This window comes from Heteronotia binoei, unplaced genomic scaffold (genome assembly GCF_032191835.1).
Source record: "Heteronotia binoei isolate CCM8104 ecotype False Entrance Well unplaced genomic scaffold, APGP_CSIRO_Hbin_v1 ptg000314l, whole genome shotgun sequence".
NCBI classification, from domain to species: Eukaryota; Metazoa; Chordata; class Lepidosauria; order Squamata; family Gekkonidae; genus Heteronotia; species Heteronotia binoei.
Genome location: NW_026800014.1, coordinates 1585432 through 1598272, shown reverse-complemented (window position 1 = coordinate 1598272; position 12841 = coordinate 1585432).

Sequence of the window (12841 nt, the reverse complement as noted above, 5' to 3'; positions counted from 1 at the left end):
GAGCGTCTGCGGAGAGGCAACCTTCAAAATCGCACGAGGCCTCTCTGCCCCAGAGAAGCTCACCGAGAGGACATACGGGGAGGTCGTCAGACTCCTCACAGGGCACTTCTCGCCCCAACCGTCCCTTGTCTCCTGCAGATTCCTCTTTCACAAGTCTACCTGGCCGCTCTCCGCCAGATCGCAGGAAACTGCAGTTTCGACAAGCGGGAGGAGGCTCTGAGGGACCGATTCGTCTGGGGCCTCTGTGATGAAAGGCTGCAGCAGAAGCTCTTCACCAAGGAAGAGCTCACACTCCAACAAGCCTACAACGAGGTGACAGCCTTCGAGAGGGCCACCAAAGTGTACAGCCACCCACGTGGAGAGGCAGTCCACCATGAAGAGATGGCACCGGGCGATCGGGAAGACGAAGAGGTTTTCCAGCTCCGGCGGCCACAAGGAGCGGACCCAAGAGCCCCCACGAGACAGCGAGCGATGGAGAGACCTCCCACCATCAAATGCGCCAGCTGCGGCAACCCCCACGAGAGGAGGGACTGTCCAAAGCTGCGGGAAGATGGGCCACATTGCTCAGGCTTGCCGGGCCAAGAACAGCCGCCGGCGACTGACAGCGCATCACGACTCCACCGAGGCCCACACAACAGCATCAACCAGCCTGCAGGTATTGAACTTGCCCCTCTCTGCCCCCGACAAGGTCAAAATGATGGTCCTCATTGAGGGCGCCCCATGCCTCATGGAGGTGGACTTGGGGTCCTCCATCTCCATAATTTCGGAGGAAACCCTAAGGAAACTTTGTCCTCGCCGCCGCCTCCACCTGAGGCCGGCTGACTTTGTTCTGAGGGACTTCCAGAAAAACCCAGTGCACATCGTGGAGTGGGCCCGGGTACAGGTAGAGAGAGGGAACTTCCGGGGGCCACTGGACATCCTGGTGGTCAAGCGCCAGCTCACAACCTTACTGGGGCTGGCCTGGTTCCAACCGTTAGGGATCCAGTTAGTGGGGGTGGAGCAAGTGCAGACGGGCAGTTTTGAGGACGTCTGCCGGGAGTTCCAGGCAGTCTTCGATGGGTCCCTGGGGAGTTACAAAGGGCCGCCCATCACCCTGCCGCTCGATCCCCTGGTCAGACCGATCCGGCTTAAGGCAAGGTGAGTCCCGTTCGCCTTAAAACCAAAGATAGAGGCGGAACTGGACCATCTCACAGCCCAAGGTGTCCTAGAACCAGTGCCGTATGCGGCCTGGGAAACCCCCATAGTCACGCCGGTGAAACCCAATGGGGACGTGAGAATTTGCGCTGACTACAAGTGCACAATAAACAAAGCGCTCCAGGACAACCCCTACCCGGTTCCGGTGGTTAGCCATGTACTGGCGGCACTAGCTGGGTCCAAAATTTTTGGAAAGCTGGATTTAGCTCAAGCGTACCAGCAACTACCGGTCGACGCCAAGACAGCTGAGGCACAGACCATAGTGACCCACAGGGGAGCTTTCAGGGTTCGGAGGCTACAATTTGGGGTTAGCGTGGCTCTGGGGATCTTTCAGAGCATAATGGACTCTCTCCTTAAAGGGATCCCTGGAGTGCAGCCATTTTTCGATGACGTTCTAATCGCCGCCCCAGACGCACGAGAGTTCAGCAGCCGCCTGAGAGAGGTGCTCAGCCTCTTCCAAGCGGCGGGGCTGAAAGTCAAAAAAGAAAAATGCTTGCTAGGAGTGCCGTGGGTGGAGTTCCTGGGGTTCGCCGTGGACGCGGCGGGAATCCACCCGACGGCAGACAAGACCAGGGCTATTGTCCAGGCCCCAGCCCCCACGTGCAAAGCGGAGCTACAGAGTTTTTTGGGGTTGTTGAACTTTTATCATTCGTTCTTGCCCCACAAAGCTGCCATAACGGAACCGCTCCACCGGCTGCTGGACAAACAAGCCCTGTGGGTTTGGGGGAAGCGCCAAGCTGCTGCGTTCCAAGCGGTGAAAGACCTCCTAGTCTCGAACGCCATGCTTCACCACTTCAACGAGAGCCTGCCGCTGATCCTGGCCTGCGACGCTTCCCCGTACGGAGTGGGCGCCGTCCTGGGGCACCAACTCCCGGATGGGAGGGAAGTCCCGGTGGCGTACTATTCCAGGACCCTGACCCCCGCGGAGCGCAACTACACTCAAATTGATAAGGAGGCCTTGGCAATCGTGGCGGGGGTGCACAAATTCAACAACTACCTGTATGGTAGGCGTTTCACCATAGCCACAGACCACAAGCCTCTCCTGGGTCTCCTCGCCCCTGACTGCCAGACCCTACAAATATTATCTCAGCGGGTCCTGAGGTGGAACCAATTCCTGAACTCTTACACGTACAAATTGGTGCACCGCCCGGGAAAAGCCATGGGGCACGCTGACGCCCTCAGCCGCCTGCCGCTGCCCTCGACAGACCCAGATCCCGCCCCGGCCCACGGGGTGATGCTCATCGAGTCCCTGCCCGAGCGCCCTCTCCACGCCACGAAGGTGGCTCGAGCAACAGGCCGGGACCATATCCTTGCTCGGGTTTTGGACTGGGTGGGAAGGGGGTGGCCCACGGGCAAGGTGGACAGTTCAGGCCGTTCGCATCCCGTAGAGACGAACTATCCTCCCATAAGGGGTGCATACTCTGGGGCAGCAGGGTGGTGGTTCCTCCCCCCCCACCCATGCGCAAACAGGTACTCGAAGCTCTGCACGAAACCCACCCGGGGATTGTAAGGATGAAAGCCCTGGCCCGAAGCTATGTGTGGTGGCCAGGCATGGATGAGGAAATAGAGGGGTGGGTGAGAAGGTGCCAACCATGCCAGGAGTCCAGGCCCGATCCGCCCTCCGCACCAGTCCACCGATGGGAGTCAAACAGGCAGCCGTGGTCCCGTCTTCACTTAGATTTTGCCAGGCCATACCAGGGTCAAATATTCTTTATCCTGCTCGATGCCTATACAAAATGGCTGGAGGTAATCCCGGTAGCGTCTACCTCCACAGCCACAGCCGTCAGAGCCTTACGGAGGGTTTTCTGCACGCACGGGATCCCCGATACCCTGGTCACTGCAACGGTACCGCATTTACCTCCCGGGTGTTCCGGGAGTTCCTCAGGAGATACCTCATAAAGCATATTAGGTCCGCCCCCTTCCATCCAGCCACCAATGGCCAGGCAGAACGCATGGTGCGAACCACCAAAGAGGTGCTAGGTTGCTACAGGACTATGATTGCTAAGGCTTGTGAATTGCAGGGGGGCAGGTGGGGGGGGGAGAGATATTATGTATGTGAATCTTTGTGTTACCAAATGGTGTTCCTACCTGGCTCATGGGAGCCTGAAGAATTGAGCTTGAGGACTTAGGAACAATGGGCAGTAGGATCCATATCTCAACTTCCCTGCTCCAATCACAGGCCCCCTGCTGGTTTGAATGACCCAGTAACGTGCTAGCGCAGGAACCCAGTGTTGTATATAGTTGGTCCAGTGGGCCCCGTTCTTCAGTTCTGTTAAAGTTTAAGTTTTATTGGCTTTATATCCTGCCCTCCCTGCTGAAGCAGGCTCAGGGCAGCTCACAACCAGTAAAATTATAACAACTGAACAATTAAATAGTGAAACAATTAAAGTAAATTAAACAGTTAAAAACAGTTATGAACAATTTAATACAGACTGGTGCTAATAATTTTTGATGTTTTCTTGCTTCAGATGGCGTTCAGTATATATTAGATGTATATCAGTGACACCGTATCAGTCCTTCCATGTTAATTAAAGGCCTGCCGGAATAGAATTGTCTTACAAATCTTGCAGAACTAGGTGAGGTCCTGCAAGGCCCTAACTTCTTCCAGCAGTTGATTCCACCAATAGGGGGCAGCGATCGAGAAGGCAATCTCTCTGTAGTTTTTTTGTCCATATTATTCAGTGTGATTAAAATGCCTCTCATTACTGCTTTGTATGCATCCCACACCGTTTGGTATTGGACATAATTATTTTCATTTACTTGGAAGAAAGCTCCAGAGCCTCTACTACCTCTTTTTTTCTGCAGTAATTCTTCATTTATCCGCCTTCTCAAAGTCTTTTTAGTTTTCTTTGCAAACCACATTATTGGGTTGTGATCTACACTTATTTTAGGAAGAATCTCTATTTTTTTTGTTATCAACCCGAATTTTTTTGTAATCCATAACATATTAATCCTTGAAATCCTGAAAAGAACATATAGTCTCGCACTGTAGGGTTCATTTCTCTCCAAATATCCACACAGTTTTCTTGTTTAACTAATTCAAAAAAAGATTTTGTCAATTCCCCTTCTTTATTTTTTCTCCCAGATCTGTCCAAAATATTCTTAACTGTTCCATTAAAGTCTCCCATTATCATAATTTGCTCATATGTCACTTGGTGAAGTTGTTGCATAATGTCCTTAAAGAAAGAGTCTTTAGCTCCATTAGGAGCATACAATCCCAATAACATATGAACATATGAAGCTTCCTTATACTGACTCAGACCTTTGGTCCATCAAAGTCAGTATTGTCTTCTCAGACTGGCAGCGGCTCTCCAGGGTCTCAAACTGAGGTTTTTCACACCTATTTGCCTGGACCCTTTTTTGGAGATGCCAGGGATTGAACCTGGGACCTTCTGCTTGTCAGTGTGTATGCAAAGCCTAACAGTTTCTAGCACATGCTGGGAAAGTAAATTGCCAGGTAGATCATCTAAGTGACAGAAGGTGGCTGGTTGCCAGATTGCATCAGCCTAGGCAATGTCAGCATGACTCAGAAGGAAGCTGATTGGTTACCTGGCTGGACCTGATGTATAAATGTACTTTACTGTGTGTGGGATATGTATGGTGGAGGTGCAGCGGAGCATTCTGTCGGATTGGAGAGTGGAGGTGTAAATAAATTGTATATAGTGGTTTTAACACTACTGTGTTCAAGCCTTCATTCTTTGCGTCACTAAAACCACCCTCACTAAGCACAGGTGCATCAACACTGCTTCCCAAGCAGATGCTCTACCACTGAGCCACTGTCCCTCCCCAAAGTTCTTCTGTGGTTTAACATCACTTCCACTGCAATAAACCTACCATCATCATCTTTAAAGATCAATTTTGGTTCTAAATCCTGCTTCACATAAAAAAACATGCCTTTTTTTTTCCTCCTTGGCCAGTGAAAAAAATTCCAAATCTAATTGCTTATTCCATAAAAATTTGTAATCCAATTGTTTAATATGTACTTCTTGCAAACAAATAATGTTACACTTTTGCTTCCCAATCCAAGATATTTATTAAATAAAGAAGTGGAATGGAATTTAAAAAGGCTTCAACAAAAATCTTTTGAGAGTGCTAACAAACCGGGAAAATACTTGGCCTGGCAAATGAAATGAAAAAGGAAAAATAAAACTATCAATAAAATAATTTTGGGAGATAAAGAAATTGTGTATCAGGAAGGAATTAAAAGAATTTTATAAATATTATGCGAAATTGTTTAAAAGCCACATGGTGGATAAAGGAAAAATAGAGACATTTTTACAGAAAATAAATGAAAAACCTTTAACTGAAAACATGAAGAAAATGTTAAATGACCTGACTGAAAAGAAGAAATAGAGGCAGCAATTAATTCAATGAAATTGGGGAAAGTTCCTGGTCCAGATGGATTTACAGCAAAGTATTATAAAGTTTTGAAGGAGACCCTACTTCCAAAGCTTCTGAAATTGATGAACATTATAAGAGTTGAGGGGAAGCTACCTAATACCTGGAAAGAAGCAGTAATCTCATTAATTCTGAAAGAAGACAGAGATGCCACAAATGTAAAAAATTATAGACCAATTTCATTACTTAATAATGATTATAAAATATATGCTAGTATACTAGCAGAACGCCTGAAACAGCATTTGAATAACTTTATTAAAGTAGAGCAAGCAGGGTTTCTTTCCAGAAGGCAGATCAGAGACAATATTAGAACTGTAATTGATATAATTGAATACTATGATAAACATCCAGAAAAAGAAGTGGCTTTGTTCATTGCAGATGCAGAGAAAGCTTTTGGCAATGTACATTGGGAATTTATGTTTGCAGTAATGGAGAAATTGAGATGGGGTGAAGTTTTTGAGTGAATGGTAAAAGCGTATATACTGACCAACAAGCAAAACTTTGTATTAATGCAGATTTGACAGAGAAAATGGTAATCAGTAAAGGAACAAGACAAGGATGCCCTCTATCTCCTCTCTCTCTTGGCTTGACTTCGCGAACGAAGATTTAAGAAGGGTGCAGTAGTCCACGTCTGCTGCAGGCTCGCTGGTGGCTGACAAGACCAATGCGGGACAGGCAGATCCGGCCACAGTGGCTGCAGGGAAAAGTCTGATTTGGGGTTGGTGCTGTAGCAGTGCGATTCTTCCTCAATCTCCTTTTGTCCTCAAGACCAGCTATGCGTGCGTTCTCAAAGGAAGAGACAGTCTGGTGGATGGTGTGCCTCCATGCTTTGCGATCTGAGGCTAGGTCAGACCACTGGTGATGGTTGATGCGACAGGTGCCAAGGGATTTCTTCAAGGAGTCCTTGTACCTCTTCTTTAGTGCCCCTCTATTTCGTTGGCCGGTGGAAAGTTTGCCATACAGAGCAATCTTGGGAAGGCAGTGGTTTTCCATCCTAGAAATATGCCCTGCCCAGCACAGCTGCGTCTTCAACAGCAGTGCCTCGATGCTTGTAACCTCCGCCCTCTTGAGGACTTCAGTGTTGGTCACAAAGTCACTCCAGTGGATGTTGAGGATGGTGCGAAGGCAGCGCTGATGAAAGCGCTCAAGGAGTCGCAGGTGATGACGGTATAAAACCCACAATTCGGAGCCGTAGATGAGGGTTGTCATCACAACCGCTTTGTAAACATTGATCTTTGTGCCTTTTTTCAGATGTTTGTTGCTCCACACTCTTTTGTGCAGTCAGCCAAATGCACAGTTTGCCTTTGCCAGCCTGTTGTCAATCTCCTTGTCGATCTTGGCATCTGAGGAGATGATGCACCCCAGGTAGCTGAACTGCTGGACTGTCTTCAGAACTGATTCACCCACAGTGATGCAGGGAGGGTGATAATCTTCCTGGGGTGCAGGCTGGTGGAGAACTTCTGTCTTCTTCAGACTAACTTCTAGGCCGAATAGCTTGGCAGCCTCTGCAAAGCAGGACGTCATATGCTGCAGAGCTGATACCGAGTGGGAGACGAGTGCAGCATCATCAGCAAACAGTAGCTCTCGGATAAGTTTTTCCATTGTCTTGGAGTGAGCCTTTAGTCGCCTCAGGTTGAACAGGTTGCCATCGGTGCGATAGCGGATGTAGACACCATCGTCATCATCTAGATCTACTGTAGCTCTTTGAAGCATCATGCTAAAGAAGATCGTAAAGAGAGTTGGCGCGAGAATGCAGCCTTGCTTTACACCTGTGCCTATTGGGAAGGGCTCCGAGAGGTCGTTGCAGTATCTGACTTGGCCTCGCTGGTCTTCATGTAGCTGGATGATCATGCTGAGGAACCTTGGGGGACATCCTAAATGTTCCAAGATTTGCCACAGGCCTTTCCTGCTAACGGTATCAAAAGCTTTGGTAAGGTTGACAAAAGTCACATATAGACCCTTGTTCTGTTCCCTGCATTTCTCTTGGAGCTGCCTGAGAACAAATACCATGTAGGTGGTGCTCTTGTTAGCTCTGAAGCCGCACTGGCTCTCTGGGAGGAGTTCTTCTGCAATGGTGGGTACCAGTCTGTTTAGGAGTATTCTGGCAAGGATTTTGCCTGCGATGGAGAGCAGGGTTATCCCCCGGTAGTTGGAGCAGTCTGACTTTTCCCCTTTGTTCTTGTGTAGAGTGATGATGATTGCATCGAGAAAGTCCTGTGGTAGTTTGCCTTGTTCCCAGCAGGTGACAAATACTTTGTGAAGTGTGCTATGTAGTACTGTGCCCCCATGCTTCCAGATCTCTGGTGGGATTCCATCAACTCCCGCTGCCTTGCCACTTTTCAGTTGCTTGATGGCTTTAACAGTCTCTTCTAGGGTGGGGATCTCATCCAACTCTGTTTTCACTGGTTGAAGTGGGGTGAGATGGATTGCTGAATCTTGAACTACGCGGTTGGCACTGAAGAGAACCTGAAAATACTCCGACCACCGGTTCAGTATGGATGCCTTGTCTGTGAGGAGCACTTGGCCATCTGCACTACACAAGGGACTCTGAGCCTGATATGATGGCCATATACTGCCTTCAGGGCTTCGTAGAACCCTCTTAAATCACCAGTATCTGCACACAGCTGGGTTCTCTCTGCAAGCTTGGTCCACCACTCATTCTGAATGTCTCGAAGCTTGCGCTGGAGGTTGTTACATGCAGCGCGAAAGATTGCTTTTTTCCCGGGACAGGAGGGCTGAGCAAGATGTGCTTGGTAGGCAGATCTCTTTTTGGCTAGTAATTCTTGGATCTGATTGTTCTCGTCAAACCAGTCCTTGTTCTTCCTTGTGGAGAACCCGAGGACTTCTTCAGAGATCAACAGGATGGTAGTTTTTAGGTGTTCCCAGAGTGCTTCTGGAGAAGGGTCTGTGGGGCAACTGGGGTCCTCAATTCTTGACTGGAGTTTTGCCTGGAAGGCAGCTTTAACTTCGGCTGACTGAAGGCTGCCAACCTGAAGCTTCCTCTGAGGGATACCTCCTCTTCTGGGTGTGGGTTTAAAGTGAAGACGGAGATTGCAGTGTACAAGACGTTGATCCGTATGACATTCCGCATTGGGCATTACTCGGGTGTGTAAGACATCTCGAAGGTCTCTCTGGCGCACCAGAATGTAGTCGATAAGGTGCCAGTATCTCCATTGATATTTATAATGACTTTAGAGATATTGCTTATGCAAGTCCAAGAAGATAAGGAAGATAAGGAAATAGAGGGTCTGAAATCGAAAGGTTGTTCTTACAAATACAGAGCTTTTGCAGATGATGTTATGTTTATAAATGAAAACTCGACTCAAGTTACACCGTTGCTGCTTCAAAAAATTAAAGAATATGGTGAATTGGCAGGCTTTTATGTGAACAAAGAACGGTCAAAAATTTTGTGTAAAAATATGTCAAAGAGTAAACAGGCAGAATTACAAAATTTAACAAATTGTGAAGTGGTTTTTAAAGTAAAATAACTTGGAGTAGAACAAAAATCACAACAAAAAATATTGATTTATACAAAAATAATTATGAAACGCTTTGGCAGTAAATTGATGGAGATTTATTAAAATGGAATAGGTTGAACCTGTTTATACTGGGTAGAATATCGGCAATTAAGATGACTGTATTACCAAGAATCATGTTCTTGTTCCAGACAATTCCAATAGTGAAAGAAGATAAACAATTTAATAAATGGCAGAGGAAACTTTCAGAATTCATATGGGCTGGCAAGAAACCAAGAATTAAAATGAAGATCTTGACAGATGCAAAAGAAAGGGGACGTTTTCAAGTGCCGGATTTAAAATTATATCATGATGCAGTTTGTTTGGTGTGGGTAAAGGACTGGATTATGTTATTAAATAAAAAATCATTAATATTAGAAGGCCATGGAAATATTTTTGGTTGACATGAGTACTTAAGCTATGGGAAAAGTGAGATGGATGGTTTTTTCTTACATCATTATATAAGAAGTATTTTGTTAAAGACATGGTTGAAATACAAGAAATATGGTGATGAGAGGAAACCGCTTTGGATTGTGCCGACAGAAGTAATAAAGTAATTCTGATATTGAGGAAGGAAAACGGATAACATACAAACAATTGCTAAAAATACAAGGCAGCAAGGTGGAATTAAAATCAGTGGTTTCAACTGCAACAAATTAAAAGTCTGCTTGAACAGGATATCAGGAATGAAAGAATAAGACAAGATCAAACTGAACTGGAAAGAATGCTGTTTGGCGATAATGAAAAAATAATTTCAAAGGTACATAAATTATTATTGAAATGGTCTACAGAGGATGAAGTGATTAAATCTCAAACGATAAAGTGGGCAATTAACATAAATAAAGATATTCAGATGGAACAATGGGAATATTTATGGAAGAACTCTATGAAAATATTGACGTAACAATATTAAAGAAAACTGTTTTAAAATGTTATACAGATGGTATGTGACTCCTAAGAAACTTTCGAAAATAAACAACCAGATGTCTGATTGATGCTGGAAATGTAAAAAACCTGAAGGATCTTTCTATCACATGTGGTGGACTTGTGAAAAGGCTATACAATTTTGGCAAATGATTCAGCAAGAAATTTCAAAGATTTTGGGCTACAATATAAAGAAAGCACCTGAAATCTTTTTGTTGGGATTACAAATGGAAAGTTTTCCGAAATAAGACAGAACATTGCTTTGGTACATGCTTTCGGCTGCACGGACATTATATGCACAGTTGTGGAGGCAAAATAAATTACCAGAAAAATGGGACTGGATTATGAAAGTTATGCATTGGAGCAAAATGGACAAACTTACTAGAACTTTAAAAGAACTTGATATAGATAAGTATAACAGGGAATGGGAGAAATTGCAAAAGTATGTTGAAAAACAGTGGAAGGTGAAAGGACATTTGGTGATTTTTAATAATGGTTAACTTTTTTCTTTCTTTTTTTAGTGTAAAATGTCAACTACAGATAAAGTAAAATTATGGAAATATACTGTGTTTTTTGCATATGAGGATTGGGATTAATAGATAACAAGATAGATTACACCAAAAATTAAGTCTAGTAATATTATAAGACTATTAATTAAGATAGAAAAGAATAGTAATAAGTAATTTTTTCTTATTTGTATTTTATTATAGTTATACATTTTATAAGGTTCTTAATAGGTTAATATTACCTTTTATTCTTTTTTTGTATTTTAAGTTGAATGCACCGGGGAACTCATAAAAAGGGGGGAGGGAGATTTTTTTTTTATTTTTTATTTATTTATTTAGAATTAATATCCCGCCCTTCCCACGAATGGCTCAGGGCGGCTTCCAACAATAGATCCCACATAACAATAAATATTTAAACATGTGAGGGAATAGACAATTAAAACAGATAAAACAGATAAAACTCTAAAAGTTAATAAATATTCAAGTATATATAAAGGGAAATGGGAAATATATGGGAAATGGGATGCAATATGTTTGATGTTTATTTTTGGATGATTATTGATTAATGTTGCTGAATAATAAAAATTGTTTTACTGAGAGAAGGCCCTCTCTCTAGTGAACTTTAATTTAGCCTCCCTCGGCCTGGGGGTTGCTAATAGATTTTTCGTCCCAGATCTAAGTACCCTCTGGGGAACTGTTAGTGCAGTCACCCACCATGCTGTACTCAATAAAGAGCTTGTTATCACTACCACCTCGCTTCTTCAATGCCTTAGAACCCATTATATTATAGACAGGGAACACTGAATAGCAAACCTGTCCATGACAGGAACATCATCCAACCAGAACACTATGCTGATGTACTTACCAAACAGGATTAGCCTTATGACTTGCATTTCAGTGTACAGTGTCACTTTCTATCAATCATTGCAATGTACCTGGTACTTTGAGAAGGCTTTGATAGTGGTCTGACTGCAATCCTAAACAGAGTTATCCCCTTCTAAGCTCATTGAATTGTCTAAACCAGACAAGCAATACCATTTCTCCTAGTGCAGTTAGATTATACTCATTTATTAAGTGTTTGTGGAACATGAAGCTTGCTAAGCTTCTCTTCAGCTCATCTGCTAGTAACTGAGATACATGTGTATGATTTGTATGCTAGTGCATGTGTCTGAGAAAAAGTGTGTAAATTTAGTGCTTTTTTTCTTGAAAAAGAGGTGCCAGAACTCTTAAAAAGGAAATGAAGGAGAAACACATGAGTGCCCCTCATGAACCATTAGATATTTTTGGAGAATCTTGTTTCCACAAAAAGATTCTAGAATTCTGTTCCACCGTGTTCCCCCAGGAAAAAAAGCCCTGGATTTAGATAGGTTGATCGTTAGCTTTGTGATGCCATCCCCATTCCCCCTTCAGTTTAATCTAGTTGGTAGTGCTTGGCTGTACATATTGCAGTACTTGATTATCTGGAGTGCACACAAATTTTTCAGCACAACAAATAAATCATCAGAACATCTACCACACATTTAGAGCTTCAAGCCAGTTCTGCCCTTGTTTCTGCTTGGCTCATCCAGGGGATTATAGCAAATCTTTGTTTCTGCTCTGTAGATCAGTTTACCCTAATTGGAGCGCTCAGTCACCGATTCTACCGATTCTGCCATGTTCTGGGGGTTATGTGTAGAAAACAACCAAAAGGTTATAGTGACCAAATTAATATTTATTCATGAAACTTCAAAAAAAAAAGTGAGCACTCCATACAGAAAACTTAAAGGCACAAGTCCAATATGGGTTCAATATGAATTCCAACTGAGTACTGAAGTGCAGGAAGTCTACTTGAATACTCCTGCTTCGATCACTCTTCTAGCATAGAGTGCTTGCTCCATTGATTGCATATTTACAAAACTACACTAAAAAGGCAAGGTTATAACATCTTCTGCATGTTACTGTGATACCACAATTATAGCTGGGGGTTGCCAAACATCTCCCAGCTTGGTGAGTGAAAATGTTAATGGCATATATCTGGGATAGTAAGTTGTTGTTTTGTCAACTTAAGTATTTGTTTTTTCTTCAGAATCTCTACCTTCTTTCAGGTACACAATATCTTGTAGTTATATTCTGCTGCTGGGTGAATAAAAGTACATGGTATTGATCAGGGGTCATGTTGTAGAAAAATAGGTAGTGGAGCTCATCCAGGGACTGTTATGCATCTGCACATTCTATTAAATGGATAAGGAGGTGGAACTCTCAGAAGGAGGAGATGGAATTCTCAAAAAGGTTCAGGAGCTGTGCTCCTGTGAGCTCTCACTGAAT